This window comes from Mus musculus, chromosome 4 (genome assembly GCF_000001635.26).
Source record: "Mus musculus strain C57BL/6J chromosome 4, GRCm38.p6 C57BL/6J".
Classification (NCBI taxonomy): domain Eukaryota; kingdom Metazoa; phylum Chordata; class Mammalia; order Rodentia; family Muridae; genus Mus; species Mus musculus.
The window spans coordinates 8,374,142-8,395,381 of record NC_000070.6 but is presented as its reverse complement, the minus strand read 5'-3'; the positions used below and the strand labels follow the sequence as shown (position 1 = coordinate 8,395,381).

The window sequence follows — 21,240 nt, the reverse complement described above, 5'->3', positions numbered from 1 at the left end:
ATTTTATTTTTCTTATCTTTTGTAACTTTCTGTTACCTTGGTCAGATTGTTGGGACACTTTCTAGTCCCACAGAGACGAGACCCCCATCAGAGCCCGGCAGTTAGACTCACAGGTGCTCCTTACCTTGGACAGAAGTCCCAAGTGGGCGGATGCCTCCCTCACTGGAACCTGGAACAGACTCACTGCCAGCAACTCAGGGTGGTGCCACCTTCTGAGAAGAGGGAACTTTAGAGCAGAGACGGGAGTGCAGCTCTCACAGCTGGCTGCAACCGGCACTTATCTTAAAGTGAAAGCAGTTTTTCTGTTAACAAGAGACGGGATGGGAGGGACAGGGGAATGAGAAGCTGCCTGGGAACCTGCAGCGCTCTTGGCCGGCCACTCGAACAGCCTCCTCTCCTTTTTATTTTAGCAGCCACAACATCCAGGCCACTGACTTTTCAGGGACCACTCCTCTTTTGCTCCGGATTTCCGAGCTCATTTTTCCCTAGGCTCCAGGTCCATGGGCGGGACCACTGTGACCCGCTGGCTGCTCTCTGGAGTTGGAGTGGGAGGCAGGGCAGCTGTTGATCTGAAAGGAAGTGGTCAGCATAGGGATCTGACAGGATTCTTAGGCTTATTTCAGAAGGCATAACTTAAAAACAGTCGTCAGTCATCAGTCCAAGTCCGAACACAAAGAGACACAAAAGACACACACAGAAACCGTTTTTCAGGCAACCACTATAGAATCACAGTACCACAGAAATGACAAACACAAACAAGACTAATACAGGGCATCTTACATGCGATTTCCAGAGAAGCTTACTGTCACTATGACCAACCCAAATGGACCTGTCTCCATGGGAAGGCCCCAGAACCTGAGACCGGCCTAAAACCAAACCAAGATAATCAGTCAACTCCTTGGGACCAAAACCAGACCTGAAACCAGACAAACCAAAAACAAAACAGAATCAGAAGGTGGTCCAATGGAGGACACACAAGTGAACAAGACACACAGACATACAGACAGGGAGGGATCTCACTTTACCTCTGACATACAGTGTCTGTGTCTCATGACAAAAACCACAAACAAAAACAAGATAGCAACAGAGAAAAAGAAGACACCAGTATCTCTAAGCACACTCGTCCACGCCTGGACTTGTACAACCAGCCAAGCCAAACGCTATTTCCTGACAGGGTCGGATTTCACATCGACTCCCTTCCTCCTGAAAAACAATTTTCCTGACGATTAGTGACAAGTCAAAAGCACCCTTAGGTGGCCAGCCTACTCCAAACGTTGGCCACTCGGAGGCGCAAAAGGTCTGCCACTGACCCTTTCTGACCTCCACCGACTGGTTGTGGGCTCTGACCCGCACCTCCTTCCAATGCTCCAGAGTCAGAGAAAGGGGAGTGGACACAGATTGTCCCATTTTTAGAAAAACAGTAGTCACAACAAGAGCGGACACGAGACTAAGACAAAAAAGAAACCAGAAGAATCAGATGGCCTCTCCAAGGCCGGCCAATTGAGACCCTCTGCACGAGGTGGGACTCGAACCCACGATCCCGTGACCAGACGCGAGGTGGGACTCGAACCCACGATCTCGCAACAAAACACGAGGTGGGACTCGAACCCACGATCCCGTGACCAGACGCGAGGTGGGACTCGAACCCACGATCTCGCAACAAAACACGAGGTGGGACTCGAACCCACGATCCCGTGACCAGACACGAGGTGGGACTCGAACCCACGATCTCGCAACAAAACACGAGGTGGGACTCGAACCCACGATCTCGCAACTGGGCACGAGGTGGGACTCTAACCCACGATCTCGCAACCCCAAATGGTCTCTTGGCCTTCAAAGGGGTCCACCAGGCGTCCCTGATCCTCCCCTGTTCCTCCTGGGACGTCTCCCAGGGTGAACGGACGGTGGACACCTGGACACGTCTATCCTTATCCACCCCGCACTCCCTCTCGGAGCGCGGTCTCACTGAGCGTCCGCAAAACTGAAACTGCGATCGCACCAAACTTAGAAACAGAACACAGACATCAGAACACAGACATCAGACCAAAACAGAACAAAGAATCTTACCTCTAAGTGGGTCTAGGACCTCTGGGTGGTCGCGCTGTTTCCCGGCCAATGCACCAAATGAAAGACCCTCGAGGGAAGACCCTCACTCAGACACTCAAGTCCCGGGACAGCCGCGTACCCAAGAAGACACTGAGACCATACATAAAATGTAGAAGGCAAGATTTAATAAGGCAGCAACATGAAAGCACACAGACCAGAGCTCTGGGGTCGAAATAAAGCAGCAACATGGAAGCACACAGAGCTCTGGGGTCGAAACTCATACACCTTAGCACAGGGTAGAGGAGTCTCGACGACCAGCCAAAATTTTTCACAGGCTTATATAGTAAAACTCAAAGGGGGAGAACTGGGCAGGGAAAGTACAAGTTTACATCACTAGGGAATTCTGCCAAGGGACAAGGGGTTCTGCCAAAGGATTCTACGTAACTAAGGAGTCATGTCCTATCAAGGAACCTACGTAACTAAGGAGTCATGTCCTATCATTTGGCAATGTACCCGGTTCATTTTGAGGTTGTTTCAGGAGGCCTTTATCTCAAAAATGTTCTTGGAACAGTTTTTTCGAACTTTAGGGTGAGGAGTTTTGGGGTGAAAAGTTTAGGAGTGTTCCGAGAACAATCTCTAGATGGGAGGGGGTGGGCTCCGAGGTAAAAAATTCATGTTTTCACAAGAGGCCAGTAATTTTCTATTCTTCAAGAGCACGGGGGTCTGCCAGGCCTGAGAGGTTTGTGGCACAGGCGCCGGCGGGAGCCTTCTTGGCTCCGGGACTCCGCGGAGGGCAGGCTGCACGGGTGACCGTGTGGAATACAGAGTGCCAGCCGTTTCTGGGACGGGCGAGAGTCGCAGAGCTTCTGGGCGGCGCCATCTTCAGCTCCAGATAGCCGGCCACCTTCCTGGTGAGAGCACGGGGGTCTGCCAGGCCTGAGAGGTTTGTGGCACAGGCGCCGGCGGGAGCCTTCTTGGCTCCGGGACTCCGCGGAGGGCAGGCTGCACGGGTGACCGTGTGGAATACAGAGTGCCAGCCGTTTCTGGGACGGGCGAGAGTCGCAGAGCTTCTGGGTGGCGCCATCTTCAGCTCCAGACAACCAGCCACCTTCCCAGCAAGAGCCACAGAGCTTCTGAGGCAGCGCCATCCTCAGCTCCAGACGGCCGGCCTCCTTCCGGACAAGAGCCACAGAGCTTCTCAGGTGGCGACATCTTCGACTCCAGACAACTGGCCACCTTCCTGGCCAAAGCAACACAGCTTCTGGGAAAGATCCTGATTTGGGCCTTCACCTTCAGCCAGGAGGAGGTCCAAACACCAGATAACTGTACACCTTCCCTGAAAGAGGAGAGCTTGCCTACAGAGACTGCTCTGACCACTGAAACTCAGAGAAGAGAGCTTGTCTCCCACGCCTGCTGATAGAGGGTAACAAAATCAACAGAGGAACAATCTCTTAACAAAGACAACTATAACAACTAACTCCAGAGATTGCCAGATGGCGAAAGGTAAACGTAAGAATCCTACTAACAGAAGCCAGGACCACTCACCATCATCAGAACCCAGAACGCCCACTTCGCCCAATCCAGGACACCCTAACACACCTGAAAAGGTAGACCTGGATTTAAAAGCATATCTCATGATGATGGTAGAGGACATAAAGAAGGAATTCAATAACTCACTTAAAGAAATACAGGAGAACACTGCTAAAGAGTTACAAGTCCTTAAAGAAAAACAGGAAAACACTGCTAAAGAGTTACAAGTCCTTAAAGAAAAACAGGAAAACACAACCAAACAGGTAGAAGTCCTTATAGAAAAACAGGAAAACACATCCAAACAGGTGATGGAAATGAACAAAACCATACTAGACCTAAAAAGGGAAGTAGACACAATAAAGAAAACCCAAAGTGAGGCGACGCTGGAGATAGAAACCCTAGGAAAGAAATCTGGAACCATAGATGCCAGCATCAGCAACAGAATACAAGAGATGGAAGAGAGAATCTCAGGTGCAGAAGACTCCATAGAGAACATCGGCACAACAATCAAAGAAAATGGAAAATGCAAAAAGATCCTAACTCAAAACATCCAGGAAATCCAGGACACAATGAGAAGACCAAACCTACGGATAATAGGAGTGGATGAGAATGAAGATTTTCAACTCAAAGGACCAGCAAACATCTTCAACAAAATTATTGAAGAAAACTTCCCAAATCTAAAGAAAGAGATGCCCATGAACATACAAGAAGCCTACAGAACTCCAAATAGACTGAACCAGAAAAGAAATTCCTCCCGACACATAATAATCAGAACACCAAATGCACTAAATAAAGATAGAATACTAAAAGCAGTAAGGGAAAAAGGTCAAGTAACATATAAAGGCAAGCCTATCAGAATTACACCAGATTTTTCACCAGAGACTATGAAAGCCAGAAGAGCCTGGACAGATGTTATACAGACACTAAGAGACCACAAATGCCAGCCCAGGCTACTATACCCAGCCAAACTCTCAATTACCATAGATGGAGAAACCAAAGTATTCCATGACAAAACTAAATTCACCCATTATCTCTCCACGAATCCAGCCCTTCAAAGGATAATAACAGAAAAAAACCAATACAAGGACGGGAACCACGCCCTAGAAAAAACAAGAAGATAATCCCTCAACAAACCTAAAAGAAGACAGCCACAAGAACAGAATGCCAACTTTAACAACAAAAATAACAGGAAGCAACAATTACCTTTCCTTAATATCTCTTAATATCAATGGACTCAATTCCCCAATAAAAAGACATAGAGTAACAGACTGGCTACACAAACAGGACCCAACATTCTGCTGCTTACAGGAAACCCATCTCAGGGAAAAAGACAGACACTACCTCAGAGTGAAAGGCTGGAAAACAATTTTCCAAGCAAATGGTCTGAAGAAACAGGCTGGAGTAGCCATTCTAATATCGGATAAAATCGACTTCCAACCCAAAGTTATCAAAAAAGACAAGGAGGGACACTTCATACTCATCAAAGGTAAAATCCTCCAAGAGGAACTCTCAATTCTGAATATCTACGCTCCAAATGCAAGGGCAGCCACATTCATTAAAGACACTTTAGTAAAGCTCAAAGCACACATTGCACCTCACACAATAATAGTGGGAGACCTCAACACACCACTTTCATCAATGGACAGATCGTGGAAACAGAAACTAAACAGGGACACAGTGAAACTAACAGAAGTTATGAAACAAATGGACCTGACAGATATCTACAGAATATTTAATCCTAAAACAAAAGGATATACCTTCTTCTCAGCACCTCACGGGACCTTCTCCAAAATTGACCATATAATTGGTCACAAAATAGGCCTCAACAGATACAAAAATATTGAAATTGTCCCATGTATCCTATCAGACCACCATGGCCTAAGACTGATCTTCAATAACAACATTAAGAATGGAAAGCCAACATTCACGTGGAAACTGAACAACACTCTTCTCAATGATACCTTGGTCAAGGAAGGAATAAAGAAAGAAATTAAAGACTTTTTAGAGTTTAATGAAAATGAAGCCACAACGTACCCAAACCTTTGGGACACAATGAAAGCATTTCTAAGAGGGAAACTCATAGCTCTGAGTACCTCCAAGAAGAAACGGGAGAGAGCACATACTAGCAGCTTGACAACACATCTAAAAGCTCTAGAAAAAAAGGAAGCAAATTCACCCAAGAGGAGTAGACGGCAGGAAATAATCAAACTCAGGGGTGAAATTAACCAAGTGGAAACAAGAAGAACTATTCAAAGAATTAACCAAACGAGGAGTTGGTTCTTTGAGAAAATCAACAAGATAGATAAGCCCTTAGCTAGACTCACTAGAGGGCAAAGGGACAAAATCCTAATCAACAAAATCAGAAATGAAAAGGGAGACATAACAACAGATCCTGAAGAAATCCAAAACACCATCAGATCCTTCTACAAAAGCTTATACTCAACAAAACTGGAAAACCTGGACGAAATGGACAAATTTCTGGACAGATACCAGGTACCAAAGTTGAATCAGGATCAAGTTGACCTTCTAAACAGTCCCATATCCCCTAAAGAAATAGAAGCAGTTATTAATAGTCTCCCAGCCAAAAAAAGCCCAGGACCAGATGGGTTTAGTGCAGAGTTCTATCAGACCTTCAAAGAAGATCTAATTCCAGTTCTGCACAAACTATTTCACAAGATAGAAGTAGAAGGTACTCTACCCAACTCATTTTATGAAGCCACTATTACTCTGATACCTAAACCACAGAAAGATCCAACAAAGATAGAGAACTTCAGACCAATTTCTCTTATGAATATCGATGCAAAAATCCTTAATAAAATTCTCGCTAACCGAATCCAAGAACACATTAAAGAAATCATCCATCCTGACCAAGTAGGTTTTATTCCAGGGATGCAGGGATGGTTTAATATACGAAAATCCATCAATGTAATCCATTATATAAACAAACTCAAAGACAAAAACCACATGATCATCTCGTTAGATGCAGAAAAAGCATTTGACAAGATCCAACACCCATTCATGATAAAAGTTTTGGAAAGATCAGGAATTCAAGGCCCATACCTAAACATAATAAAAGCAATCTACAGCAAACCAGTAGCCAACATCAAAGTAAATGGAGAGAAGCTGGAAGCAATCCCACTAAAATCAGGGACTAGACAAGGTTGCCCACTTTCTCCCTACCTTTTCTTTTTTTTTTTTTCCATTTTTTATTAGGTATTTAACTCATTTACATTTCCAATGCTATACCAAAAGTCCCCCATATCCACCCACCCCCACTCCCCTGCCCACCCACTCCCCCTTTTTGGCCCTGGTATTCCCCTGTACTGGGGCATATAAAGTTTGCAAGTCCAATGGGCCTCTCTTTCCAGTGATGGCCGACTAGGCCATCTTTTGATATATATGCAGCTAGAGTCAAGAGCTCCGGGGTACTGGTTAGCTCATAATGTTGTTCCACCTATAGGGTTGCGGATCCCTTTAGCTCCTTGGCTACTTTCTCTAGCTCCTCCATTGGGAGCCCTATGATCCATCCATTAGATGACTGTGAGTATCCACTTCTGTGTTTGCTGGGCCCCGGCATAGTCTCACAAGAGACAGCTACATCTGCGTCCTTTCAATAAAATCTTGCTAGTGTATGCAATGGTGTCAGCGTTTGGATGCTGATTATGTCTCCCTACCTTTTCAACATAGTACTTGAAGTATTAGCCAGAGCAATTCGACAACAAAAGGAGATCAAGGGGATACAAATTGGAAAAGAGGAAGTCAAAATATCACTTTTTGCAGATGATATGATAGTATATATAAGTGACCCTAAAAATTCCACCAGAGAACTCCTAAACCTGATAAACAGCTTTGGTGAAGTAGCTGGATATAAAATTAACTCAAACAAGTCAATGGCCTTTCTCTACACAAAGAATAAACAGGCTGAGAAAGAAATTAGGGAAACAACACCCTTCTCAATAGTCACAAATAATATAAAATATCTCGGCGTGACTCTAACTAAGGAAGTAAAAGATCTGTATGATAAAAACTTCAAGTCTCTGAAGAAAGAAATTAAAGAAGATCTCAGAAGATGGAAAGATCTCCCATGCTCATGGATTGGCAGGATCAACATTGTAAAAATGGCTATCTTGCCAAAAGCAATCTACAGATTCAATGCAATCCCCATCAAAATTCCAACTCAATTCTTCAACGAATTAGAAGGAGCAATTTGCAAATTCATCTGGAATAACAAAAAACCTAGGATAGCAAAAAGTCTTCTCAAGGATAAAAGAACCTCTGGTGGAATCACCATGCCTGACCTAAAGCTTTACTACAGAGCAATTGTGATAAAAACTGCATGGTACTGGTATAGAGACAGACAAGTAGACCAATGGAATAGAATTGAAGACCCAGAAATGAACCCACACACCTATGGTCACTTGATCTTCGACAAGGGAGCTAAAACCATCCAGTGGAAGAAAGACAGCATTTTCAACAATTGGTGCTGGCACAACTGGTTGTTATCATGTAGAAGAATGCGAATCGATCCATACTTATCTCCTTGTACTAAGGTCAAATCTAAGTGGATCAAGGAACTTCACATAAAACCAGAGACACTGAAACTTATAGAGGAGAAAGTGGGGAAAAGCCTTGAAGATATGGGTACAGGGGAAAAATTCCTGAACAGAACAGCAATGGCTTGCTCTGTAAGATCGAGAATTGACAAATGGGACCTAATGAAACTCCAAAGTTTCTGCAAGGCAAAAGACACCGTCAATAAGACAAAAAGACCACCAACAGATTGGGAAAGGATCTTTACCTATCCTAAATCAGATAGGGGACTAATATCCAACATATATAAAGAACTCAAGAAGGTGGACTTCAGAAAATCAAATAACCCCATTAAAAAATGGGGCTCAGAACTGAACAAAGAATTCTCACCTGAGGAATACCGAATGGCAGAGAAGCACCTGAAAAAATGCTCAACATCCTTAATCATCAGGGAAATGCAAATCAAAACAACCCTGAGATTCCACCTCACACCAGTCAGAATGGCTAAGATCAAAAATTCAGGTGACAGCAGATGCTGGCGTGGATGTGGAGAAAGAGGAACACTCCTCCATTGTTGGTGGGATTGCAGGCTTGTACAACCACTATGGAAATCAGTCTGGCGGTTCCTCAGAAAACTGGATATAGTACTACCGGAGGATCCAGCAATACCTCTCCTGGGCATATATCCAGAAGATGCCCCAAATGGTAAGAAGGACACATGCTCCACTATGTTCATAGCAGCCTTATTTATAATAGCCAGAAGCTGGAAGGAACCCAGATGCCCCTCAACAGAGGAATGGATACAGAAAATGTGGTACATCTACACAATGGAGTACTACTCAGCTATTAAAAAGAATGAATTTATGAAATTCCTAGCCAAATGGATGGACCTGGAGGGCATCATCCTGAGTGAGGTAACACATTCACAAAGGAACTCACACAATATGTACTCACTGATAAGTGGATATTAGCCCAAAACCTAAGATACCCAAGATATAAGATACAATTTCCTAAACACATGAAACTCAAGAAAAATGAAGACTGAAGTGTGAACACTATGCCCCTCCTTAGAAGTGGGAACAAAACACCCTTGGAAGGAGTTACAGAGACAAAGTTTGGAGCTGAGATAAAAGGATGGACCATGTAGACACTAGCATATCCGGGGATCCATCCCATAATCAGCTTCCAAATGCTGACACCATTGCATACACTAGCAAGATTATGCTGAAAGGACCCTGATATAGCTGTCTCTTGTCAGAGTATGCCTGGGCCTAGCAAACATAGAAGTGGATGCTCACAGTCGGCTATTGGATGGATCACATGGCCCCCAATGAAGGAGCTAGAGAAAGTACCAAAGAAGCTAAAGGGATCTGCAACCCTATAGGTGGAACAACATTATGAACTAACCAGTACCCCGGAGCTCTTGACTCTAGCTGCATATGCATCAAAAGATGGCCTAGTCGGCCATCACTGGAAAGAGAGGCCCATTGGACACGCAAACTTTATATGCCCCAGTACAGGGGAACGCCATGGCCATAAAAGGGGAGTGGGTGGGTAGGGGAGAGGGGGTGGGTGGCTATGGGGGACTTTTGGTATAGCATTGCAAATGTAAATGAGCGAAATACCTAATAAAAAATGGAAAAAAAAAAAAAAAAGAACTTGGTTATATCATCAAGAACTTGTGAAACTTACCAAATGCTGCAGCTGGAAAAATTATCTTCTTACACGATAAATTAAATGATAATAAAAGTGTACAATGAAATGGTGAAATAATAGGCTTTTAATAATATGTATTATTGTCAGAGTATACATGTTATATTATTATGAAGGGACTAGTTTAATCACCCTCATGAGCGGAGATAGGAAAAAGGACAAAGCTTGTGAAAACACATATGCTTTTTTAGGGAAAACATTGCCATCATGGTGGTTCTCACACATGTTTGCTGGAACATCCTTTTATTAGTACTGAGCTCAGAAACTTAGCAACATTTACTCAGATTGGACTAGATCTAAATTCCTGAAAAGCAAATGATGAATTTGAAAAGTTAGTAGAAAAAAAAAAAGCAATTAGGATCGGGGCAGATGGCTCATTGGGCAAAGATGGTGACCTGAGTTCAGATTCCTAGCACCACCTAGAAGCCAGATGAGTGTGTGCCTGTAACTCCAGCACTTAGCATGTGTGTGGGAAACATGTGGATCTCAGGTAGTTCTTGGACAACCAGTCTATTCAAAATGGCAGCTCCAGGTTCAGGGAGGGTATTTTTGTGCATTTTCTGTGCACAAATCTTTTTGTGCACTCTCTAAAGTTTGTCTTTGCATAATTCAAATGCTGATTTCTGTACCAGCAGAGAGATGAGTACTATGTGGACTTTGGTTATTTTTATGGATTATCGCCCGCCTTAGTATTTTGTAAACACACATGTCTTTCACCTTCTGATTGGCTTAATAAAGATCTGACAGCCTATAGTTGAGGCAAAAGAGGAAAGGCAGGACTTCCAAGCAGAGATGGGCTTTGGGAAGAAGCAGGCAAGGGAAGATTTGCCAGCAAGACTCGAAAGTGGAAGAAACAGGTACCCGGACTACAGGAGAGGTAATGGACCATGTGGCAGACGTGGACTAAAATAAGTTAGATGAGTTAGCAGGTACCCAGCTATAGTGCCTACATTGTCATAAGTAATACGTTTCTATGCCATTACTCAGGAGGTGGTGGGTCTGAGACAGTCCTGCTACCCTCACTCAGAAAACAAGTTGGAGAGCGATAGAGGGACATACTTAACACCAAATTGTGTCCTCCACAAGTACTTGCATGGGAGGCACACTGGCAAACACATGTTCACACTACACCACACACACACACACACACACACACACCACACACCTCACACATATCCATGCACATACACACATGCACACACATACACACACACATACACATATTCACACACTACACACACACACAAACAAACATATATACACACACACCACACACAAATACACACATTCACATGCACACACACATACACACATACACACATGTACAAACACACACACATATGCTCACACTACACACATGCCTACACACACACACACACACACACACACACACACACACACCACAGTAGTTATACTTACTGTACATGATTTATTCATTTGCTTTCTAGTGTTGTGGTAAAACACTGACCAAAGTGAGCTGAGGAGGAAAAGGTGTATTTCATCTTACAGTTGACAATCCATCAGGGATGGAAGTCAGAGCTGGAACTCAAGGCAGGAACCTGTAGGCAGAAGCTTCTGCCTTGCTCTTCATGGCTTGCCCAGCTTGCTTTCTCATACAACCCAGGACCGCCTGGCCATAATTAGTATTGCCCACAGCGGGCTGGGCGTGTCTCTATATCATTATTTGATAACTTGCCTATAGTTATCAATTTGATGCAGGCAATTAATCAGTCAAGGTTCTCTCTTCCCAAATGACCCTAGTTTGTGTCAGTCTGATAGACAATAACAACAACAAAACCCCCAAACAAAAACCCCCAAACCAACAAACATCCCCAAGCTAATGAGCACAATGTAGTGAGTCAGTCAATTACCTTTGTGACAGCATCCTATTTGGTCACACAAACACACCCAGCACTTGTTTAGCACATGTAAATGCACAGAGTACCTTCAGGTCTCTGCCTTCCCGGCACCACAGTTTCTTGTGAAATAATGTATTACTCACCATCTCAGAGTGTTCTGTGTGGTGGCAGAAAAATGCTGTCTCTATGTAATACACACAACTTTAATAATGAAGCCAGCTCACCTTTCTTGTAAAGAGCCCACTGGGGCTGCTATTGTTTGCTAACAACTACAATGAAAGGCACAGACAATCTACTTCCTCTGTGCTTGAGAGTGTGTAAGTGCGCGCACGTGCGTGTGCGTGTGCGTGCGTGTGCGTGCGTGTGTGTGACCTGCTCAGGCCCAGCATCTGCTCTGTCCCTAGTCACTCTACTTCTGCATCTTCTGACTACGCCTCCTGTGGGCAGGAGACCGGAGAGTGGGGTAAAGGGAAGGAAGGGCCTTCCTCTTCCCCACCTGTCTCCTGTGGCATCTCCAAGGCAGAAGCAGCTATTTCTTCAGTGCAATATTAATTACCGTACCCCACAATGGCTCTACCTGTGACTAGTGACATTGGATTTGGGGCTCTTTCAGGCCACCACCTTCCTTTGTTTTTGCAGCAGCTAATACCTGTGAGACTTACCTGCTTAGAGCTCCTGTTCTCCACGGAACTAATCTCTTGTCTTTGATTCTGCCTTTTGCAAAGCCCTAGGGTGGTTGCGCCATTTCTCGATTTTATGGTGTGTGTGTGTGATATTATCTTTATAACCACTCTTGTCAGGAGGGAATATCACCTGCACTTTTGGGTGGAGATTTTGTGGAGGACCAATGGTGTGTCCAAGCTCACCCAGTTCACAGCCAGAGGTTCCAGGACTCAACTCTAGCAGTCTTGTTGACTTCCCACCTCCAGGTGGCAGAGAGCATGCTAGCCCCCAGGGTTTAAGAATTTCTACATACAGTGAGGTACTCACATCTTCTCAGGGCCAGCCAAGAAAACAGAGTTCAGAGGCACCAGTTTGTCAAAGGGCAGATCTGGGATTCAAACTCAGCTCCGAGCCTCTCCTCCTCCTCTTGGGGCTAATTCTTCTGTGTAATGTCTTCATTTTTGGAGACATGATGTACCGTGCTGTTTTAATACATGTTCCCAGATCCTGCCTCTAGAAATGTCCATTCAGTTCATTTAGGACAGGGGTGGGGAATATGGCTTTTGCCCAGTTGTCCTTGATTCTGGGGTCTCCCGTTCTGCCTGCAGCACCCCATGTGGCACCTGTTTGCCTTTCCATTCCAGGCTCTGTTTTCATCTGTGCCCTGAGGGGCTGGAATAATCTGCAAGGTCATTCCACGTCTTTGTACACGCTCATTCTTGTGACTGCAGGATACAAGGCTGATGTCCTGCATCCTGGGCACCGGAGCTGCTACTAAACCCTGAGGGTAGCTGCCTTCATGCCTGCTCCTCAGGAATTCCCATAGAGTGTGGGACTCCACAGGGGCCCTCTGGCTTGAGGGTGAAGGAAAGCCCTGTTTGTTGGTTTGAAGTAGTTGGCAAACTGGCATTTTAAAAAGGAAATAGACTGTGGGGTAGAGGGTTTAATTCAGGGAAATATTTGGAGGACTCAGTGTTTGTTCTGAGAGGTCATCAAATAGGTTTTGTTCCCACACTCTCTGGAAAGATGACGCTTCATTAACATGGCAGCATGAGGTGTAGTGGAAACGGCAGAATTGGGAACTCTGAAAAGACACATTCACTAGATTCCACTTAAAATGTAAAAAGGAGTGGAAAGAAAACCAATGGACATTTTCTTGAGGCAGCTGAGCGATACAAAACACAGGCATCTTTGTCTCCTCCTTGAAGACTTCCACAATGCCTTCTCCTTTCTTCCTTTTGACTAATCTCTACTTCTGAGAGGTGTTGAGTTTCGGCCAAACTTTCCGCTTCGTTCGCATCAAAGACTGCCCTCTTGTGAATAGCCAGCTCTCACCTACCCCTCGCCTTACTCACTCCTGACCAGCGGACGCAGGTCAGTCCCCCATAATAATTAGCTCACAGGCAGAGTTTCCAGGCTGCTCCAGGAGCATCAATCACAGGGATGAATGCAAGCCGGTGTGTGGGAACCGCAGGGGCAGCCAGGAGCTGAGTGAGCACTGCTGCCCCAGGCTCAGTCCCAAGCCACACTCCTTTGCTCCATTCACCCTACAGCTTGACAGAACAAATCACACGGGTACCTGATAAACTAGGAGGCTACCTGTCCCACAGAGAGTGAGGCTGGCTAAGTTCTCTGTGACTCCATACTTCTGGGTTCCAGGCTACAAAGCAAGTACCAGCGAGGCCTCAGCTACTTTGTCTCATTTGCTGATCTCTCGAATGTCCTTCTCTTCTAGTCATGAAGTTTTGGAGAGAGAAGTCCTAACAAAAGGTGCAACATGTTAGCTTGCATTCTTTTGAGCTTCCTAAGGTTTAATCTCCCCTTTGCTGTCTCCTGACCAAGGCTGGGGTCCTGATGGCTCCCTGACCCCATGTTGTGCAGTCATGTCTCTCTGCCTTCTGCCCCTGCAAAAACACCCGGGACTTTGGAACTTGAATTCAGATCTTGTCATGAGTGCTACTTCTCTCTGCACTGTTATCTGGGGTGACTCCCCACACCAATAAGAATTCAGATAGGATTCAGCCAGAAAGTTGGAATTCAGCACCGTATAGAAAGGTCACGAATTTGCTACCGGGGGCTTCTGGGTAGGGACTCTTGAGTACTTTCAGATTCTGATATGTCTTCAGTAGAGAGTCACTTTGGACCTGTACAAGACCCAGTGCAGGATCAGGTCTATGCTGCCCCCTGGTGCTCATTTGTTTTCCTACATCTAATTTATTCTATATTTACAGTCTTACATTCAGGACAGATATCTAAAACTACAAGAATCAGGAGGGAAAGATCCAGTGCAGTAAAGTCATAGATCTCTATAGTCTCTAGGGACCTAAGACAAATGTTTTTACCATGAGACACACCCCATTTTATCTGGAAACCAGCATAAATATGTGAGGAAGAGTACAAATAACAGATCCAATAACTTTAAGTTGTTTTTGACAGTAAATGATTAAAAGTGTTTCTGTTTAATATGTCTTAACTTTTAATCAGGATTTATTTTATATTCCAGTAAACTTTACTTTTTATGTAGATCAGAGGGGGAAATAATGCAACATTTTCAGGCACATGTATGCACATGCATGTGTACATATATGTATATAGCTTTGTGTGTGTGTATGTGTGTGTGAACAGATGAGTGCATCCATGCATGAACATGTAGAGGCCAGAGGATGACATTAATGTCTTCTATTTTTCTTCTTTAGTCTCTTAAGACTGAGTGTCTCATGGAACCTAGAGCTTGCTGGGTTTGAGCAAGCCATAAGGCACTTCTCCCAGCTGGCACTTGCGTTACAGGTGCCTGAGATGCTCAGGGCTTTTTATGTGGGTGCTGGAAGATCCAGACCGAAGTCTTCATGCATGTGGACTCTTGTCCACTGAGAATCCTTTCAGCTCTGGTATATCTTAAATTTGTATTTCCTTGCATGAAAACCAAAATAGAAGCCTGAAGTCTCTTCAAGTCAATTTGAACTTTAGGTCAGAGGCCTCTGGCTTTCAAGTCAGAAGTGAAGCGTGAGACAGGGTGGTCTGGGAGAGGCCACAGATCTTTATGTGTGAGTTATGGCTCTCCCAACCCTCTGTCAGTACACTGGAACACTTTGTCTGCTGGGCACACTATGTCAGACATTTTTAATATGTTCTTGGAATGCTGCTCTCTATGAGGCCTGAAGGCAAGAGTCCATGTTTGGAGTAAACAAAATATGAGAATCATATCAGCTGTTAAGAGGATGGATCTTTCCAAGTAGCTCAGACACATTGGCTGAGTGTTGAAGACAGCAATGATGCCAGCACATCATGCATTCATATCTTGTATGGCTGAGTCTGAGAGTTACAGGGAAGATGGCCATGCTGGGTACATCTTGAAGATGGTCATGCTGAATGCTAAACCGACATGATGATCACGCTGAGCTATCTGGGTAGGGAAGCCATAGCTGGCTGGCCAAATCCAAGAAGTTTATGGAAACTTTGTCTAGATGGTAATACCGGTGGACGAGTTTCCGGGAAGGCTGATGGAGAGAGAGGGGCTGGCTGCACTGGGAATTAGTCACTGGATACCTGTGAGTAGCAGGTTTCCAAGGAATGTTCACTCCTAGAATTGAAGACTCATTTGTATGGTGTCTTTATTTTCTCTCTCCTTTTCTGTTTATGGGATGAACTGTCCATCCTCATCCCTGGTTCACAGGTTGTAGTTCTAGCCCTGAGTCGCCTGAATTTGTGGCTGTATTTAGAGAGGTCTTTAAGCTGGTAATTAAATGAAAATGAGACTATTACAATAGGCCCTAAACCTGTGTAGCAGATGTCCTTGTAAGGAGAAGAAATTTGGATGCAGAAACAAGAGGGATGGGTGAAGACAGAGATGCAGAAACAAGAGGGATGGGTGAAGACAGAGAGGCATGCACCTGCACACCAAGGACAGAGGCTTACAAACCCTAACGCTGCAGGCATTAGGATTTCTGACTTCCAACGGCCAAGGTTTGGAATAAACCCCCCACAGTCTGTTGCTTAAGCCATCAGTCTGTGGCACTTTTACCTAGGAAACGAACCTAGTCTTCCTTTGAATTTAGCAGGTTTGGGGAGCATAGCAAGACGACTTCCCACGCAGAATTGACTCCGAGCATGTTCACTCCATGAAAGGTCACACTCTGCAAGTAGCTAAGCATCCTAGAAGATGTAAGAATGGCTTGTCTGAACAGCATCCAATATCTTTAACTAGACGAGATACATGAGAATGATTTCTGGAAGGAAGGCCGAGTGTGTACACCTGGACCAGACAAACATCTTTCCCTCACATTCTGTGGTATCCTGTGGAGGGAATCCAAATGGTCTGAAAAATGTTCACGATCAAAATGGATCTCTCTTTTGTGGGTACATTGGGAGGAAGCCCAGGGCTTGTGCATGGAAGGCCAGCACTGTACTAGGGGTACGTACATAGTCTCTAACTCAGCAATGTTCAGTCTGTGGCAACGTATGGATTATGACCCCTGTGTGGGGTTAAGTGACCCTTTCACAGGGGTCACCTAAGACCATTGGAAAACACAGATATTTGCAATTCATAACAGTGGCAAAATTACAGTTATGAAATAATGATGAAAATAATTTTATGATTGGGCATCACCACACCATGAGGAACAGATAAAGGGTCCCAGTGTTAGGAGGACTGAGGTCCACTTCCTAACTGAATCCTGCAGCCAAGTCTAGCGGCATAAAGCTACATACTACTTTATCAATTGTTACATTAAAAAAAAAAACTTCACTATGTGAGCTTGCTTTTCCTTTTCCCAAATACCTGATGCTTAGTTTATAGAATACAAGATTTGATACAAGTTTGCAAAAGATCTAGTGAACAAAGAAAGCTTAGCCCTGGGGACTGAGGATCCAGTTCCCCTATGTGTCTGCAGGGACCATTCTTGGAAGAGGGTGAGGTAATTAAACCAAACTCCACTGAGCACCTCATGACATGGACTTTAGTTAAATATGACCATGAGTTTGACACATCTCACCTTTTATAGAAACGGTGGAGGAGGACACTGGAGTAAAACAACGGATCAGTTTTTCATCCCATTCAGCTATGTGACCTTTAGCAAGCATGGCACCTTGGGCTTCTCATATGTGAACACTGTTGGTCATGTGCACAGAGCTTTTGAGGTGCTTGGTGCACCAGAGTGGCAGTAAGTATTGCTTGGCAGGATCTTGATGTCCTCAGATGAAGGGCAGTCAAGGTGTGCGGCTATTGCTTGATGCTTTGTGTACTATGGTGGAGAGCAGGTCTTAGCACGACCTCAGGTGCTATGCTGTTTGGCTTCTGAGTGTCTGCACTTTTGCAGGGTGTTTTGCAGTGTCAGTCCTGGGGAAGCTTGCGTGATGCTGACTATAACAAATGTAGCACTTTTTTTTTGTACCCCAGATATCTCAATGTGGCCTTTAAAAATATCTATAACTTTTATTTATTTTTTGGCAATTTTAAAATATTTTTATAGGTATGGGCATTTTGCCTACCTGTATGTATGGGCATTATGTGCATGCAGTGGCTGTTGAGGTCAGAAGGGGGCATCAAACATTTTGGAGCTGGAGTTACAGATGGTTGTGAACCATCAGATGGGTGCTAGAATTGAATCCCTGGTCCAGTGTCCACAATTCATTAGTTGGAATCTATCCTTAGTTCTCCTTCCCTTCTTTCCTCTCTCCTTCCTTTCTTCCCCTTTTGTCTTGTCTTGTCTTGTCTTGTCTTGTCTTGTCTTGTCTTGTCTTGTCTTGTCTGTCTTGTTCCCTCCCCTCCCCTCCCCTCCCCTCCTAGAGTCTCACTATAGCCCAGGATGTCGTGGCACGATCTTACCTATCTTCCTGCCCCAGTTTCATGAGTGTCTGGACTCTGGGAATCTACCATCTGAAGTTGAATCTCGAACAAGTTTCTTACTTTCTCGTCTTATGATCTGTTAACTTTTAGAGTCTAGACTTTGTACTTTGTGGACTATGCCTCAAATTTGGATATAGAATTGTTCTTAATTTTTACTTTCTAGAATGCTACCCCAGGGTATTATTTAAACATTGAGACCATAATAGACACTACATGGGAACATCCTGGGCTAAATTGATCTGAGTAACATTTAATCCAGCTATATTGGTGGACATCATGGCTGACTTTTCTGTGAAGTGTTTTGCCAAGTGAGATGCCTCTACTCATGTGTTTGAGTTCTGTGGTCGCCAGCATTTTGTGTCAGCTTTGGGACTCTTCTGACACACAAGCACTGTCAGTGACATTATTGGCACACTTTTCTCAAGCAAACTTCCCCACACTGCCTTTCCATGTTAAGGAACATCTTTGTTCGTCTTACATCTCTACTTGCTTAGTTCTCTATTCCTCCTACCACTTTTTACTCTGTCCCTGTGTTTTATGTGAACTTTCTCCACACATATGCTTTGCAGAATGTGCAAAACTTGCTGTGTGAAGATGGGAATGTGCCAGACTCACAAGGAAGCCCAGACTGAAAGAACAGATCTGCGTCAGTCTGGGGCAGCAGAGCCTTTGATTGATTCTGACCAGCTCTGTGCACATCTCTGCCTTTCCCAGGCAGCTCAGAGTCCCGAGACATCCACACTGCTTATATATGTTTAGGAAAGCAGGAACCTGCTTCAAGGACTTCCTGCAGCTACCGAGTTGTTTGTTTAAGGAGTTTCTCTGCAGGATGGTCTGTTCCACTTCCATTTAGAACTTCCTGAGTCTTCACTAGCTTCCATCCAAGATGGAATGTTTCAAATCTGAGAAAATAGCTGTATAGCATCAGGAATTCCAGACCTTCACACTCAGAGGTTTGGTGTGGTCCCATGCTAACCTGTTTGGCAGGGCAGAATATCTATGAAGTGTGTTTTCTCTTCCAGAGGCATCTGCCTGCAAGAAAGGATGTCAGAACTGCATATCTATTTCTGGAAATAGCATCTGTGCACTCTCCAGAGGACTCACACCCTGTGTCGCAACCTGTGTCCTATGCTCTGCTCTCCAGTTCTAGCGACAGCAACTGAACAATGTCTGTCAAGGTAGCATATACGGTGAGACTTCCCCCTCCCTCCTTTCTTTTCCTCTCTCCCTTCTTTCCTTTCTTCGTTGCCCATCTCTGTCCTTCCTGCTCCCCTTTTTGTCTTCTCTCTGTTCTTTCCTTCCTTCCTTATTCCTCTTCCTCTTCCTCCCCCTCCTCCTCTTCTTCTTTCCCCAACCCTCTTTCCTTATTAGAGATGGGGTTGCTTTATGGAGCCCAAGCTGACCTCACCCTTGCAGTCCCTGCCCCGGCCTCTCCAGTGATGAAATGACACATAAATGCCATGACATACACCTCCAGGAGACATTTTATGTGTTATCATATCTCTTCTTATGTTGGCTTCATTATATTCCCTTGCCAATTTCTATGGCCAGCCTTTGTTATTATAATAGGGATGGGGGAGAGTATGCTCACGGCTTCTGAGTGCTGGCATTGCCGAGGTCCATGACAAAATATTGATTACAGAGGTTTATCTGTGTTGTAAATATTTTATCAAGCACTTCACTAACCATTTGTGTACTTCTCAGTGCCTATGACCAAATTTAAAATAACTGATTAGTAAGAGTTATATTGTAGCGTAATGAATACAGAGGTCATTTTTTTTCCTTTAGCCCAGTTCCTAACTGACATACCCCAGCATTGCTTCCACCAAGACTCTGCCAAGGACACAGCTCAGAGCCCAGAGCCCAGGCAGGGACAAGGGTCACCTATGTGTGGGATGCCTCAGTGGGTGTGGGAATGGCTTTCCTGGATTTCCTGACTTTTGTGTATTGGTTGTCTCTTACACACAGACTTGCAATAACCCAGTCTCACGGACTGAATGAAACCATTGGCAACTTTCTGGCTTGCTGCTTTTTTCCCCCCAAGCCAGAGCTGAAGCTGGTAAAGAAGCCAGGAATTCCCAAGCTTTCCCAGGCAAGTGTCGAGAAACACTGGGACTCCTTCTTCTCCATCTCTGTCCATCTGCAGGCCAAGTGTGCACCAGTTACAGGCAGAGTCTGAATCGAGCTTTGTGCAAGTCTCTGGAAAGAGATCCAAGTTTTTGTGATGGGTGAAAGTGACAGGGAAGTGGCAGGGACATCTGCAGAGCTAGGTCTGTCCCTGTCTGCAGCAGAGCGTGTGTGGGTCTCCTTTATGTGAATGAGCCACCCAGGATAGAATGGGGCTTTTGACATCCACTGGAACCCAGCATGCCTTACAATGAGAGGCTTGTTGGTCCAAGGAGGACTGTGCAATGAACGGAGGTTCTGAGGTCAGTGCTGTCTATCCATACAGAGACCAGAGAGTAGCTCCTTATTGGAACCAGCTACACAGAGGTCACTGCCTTCAGAGAAAGCAACTTTGATTAGAAATGCTCACTAGAAAGCTGTCTGTTTTCATGTGTTTATTTTGTATGTTCTTGATGGAAGCATAACATGGAGGTTAGATGGCACCATTTATTAGTCCATAAACCTGAAAAGGTATCTCTCTTGACTCCAAGGTCAGTGATGACAATGTTTGTTTCCTTCCATGGGGCGTCAATGTCCTCTCAAGGATATGGAAGCACCCTGGGAAAACAGACTCCATTAAAGTCCTTAATAATCGAGTTGGGAAGGCAGGTGCTCTTGATTGGCACCACTTGGCAAGGGGAACCATGTGGGTCTTAGGGAGGACAGTGACTCTGTGAGCAAGGTTGAGCTGCAGATGGGAGGTGGAGCAGATAGTTAACAGTGTCCTCTAGCCCCCAGGATCAGGAAAAGGACAAACCAGGCTTGTTTGACTTTTTCTGGCAGGCTTGTGATTCCCAGCCAGAATGCAGGTGGCACAGTTGTGACTCCTGGCATGGCCTTCAGTACTTCAGTGATATCTCCACCAGTGCCAGGCACCAGCTGAGTGTC

General features: G+C 44.8%; 1 long non-coding RNA gene across 1 annotated transcript in view; it reads left to right on the top strand.

Annotated features, from left to right (window-relative positions):
• Positions 1-20,448, top strand: part of Gm42252 — a 44,784-nt gene extending 24,336 nt beyond the window's left edge. Inside the window, exons 2-3 of the long non-coding RNA XR_881096.1 lie at positions 19,209-19,376; positions 20,155-20,448. This is a non-coding gene — a long non-coding RNA (predicted gene, 42252). The remainder of the gene's footprint in view (positions 1-19,208; positions 19,377-20,154) is intronic.
• The last annotated feature ends 792 nt before the right edge of the window (positions 20,449-21,240 follow it).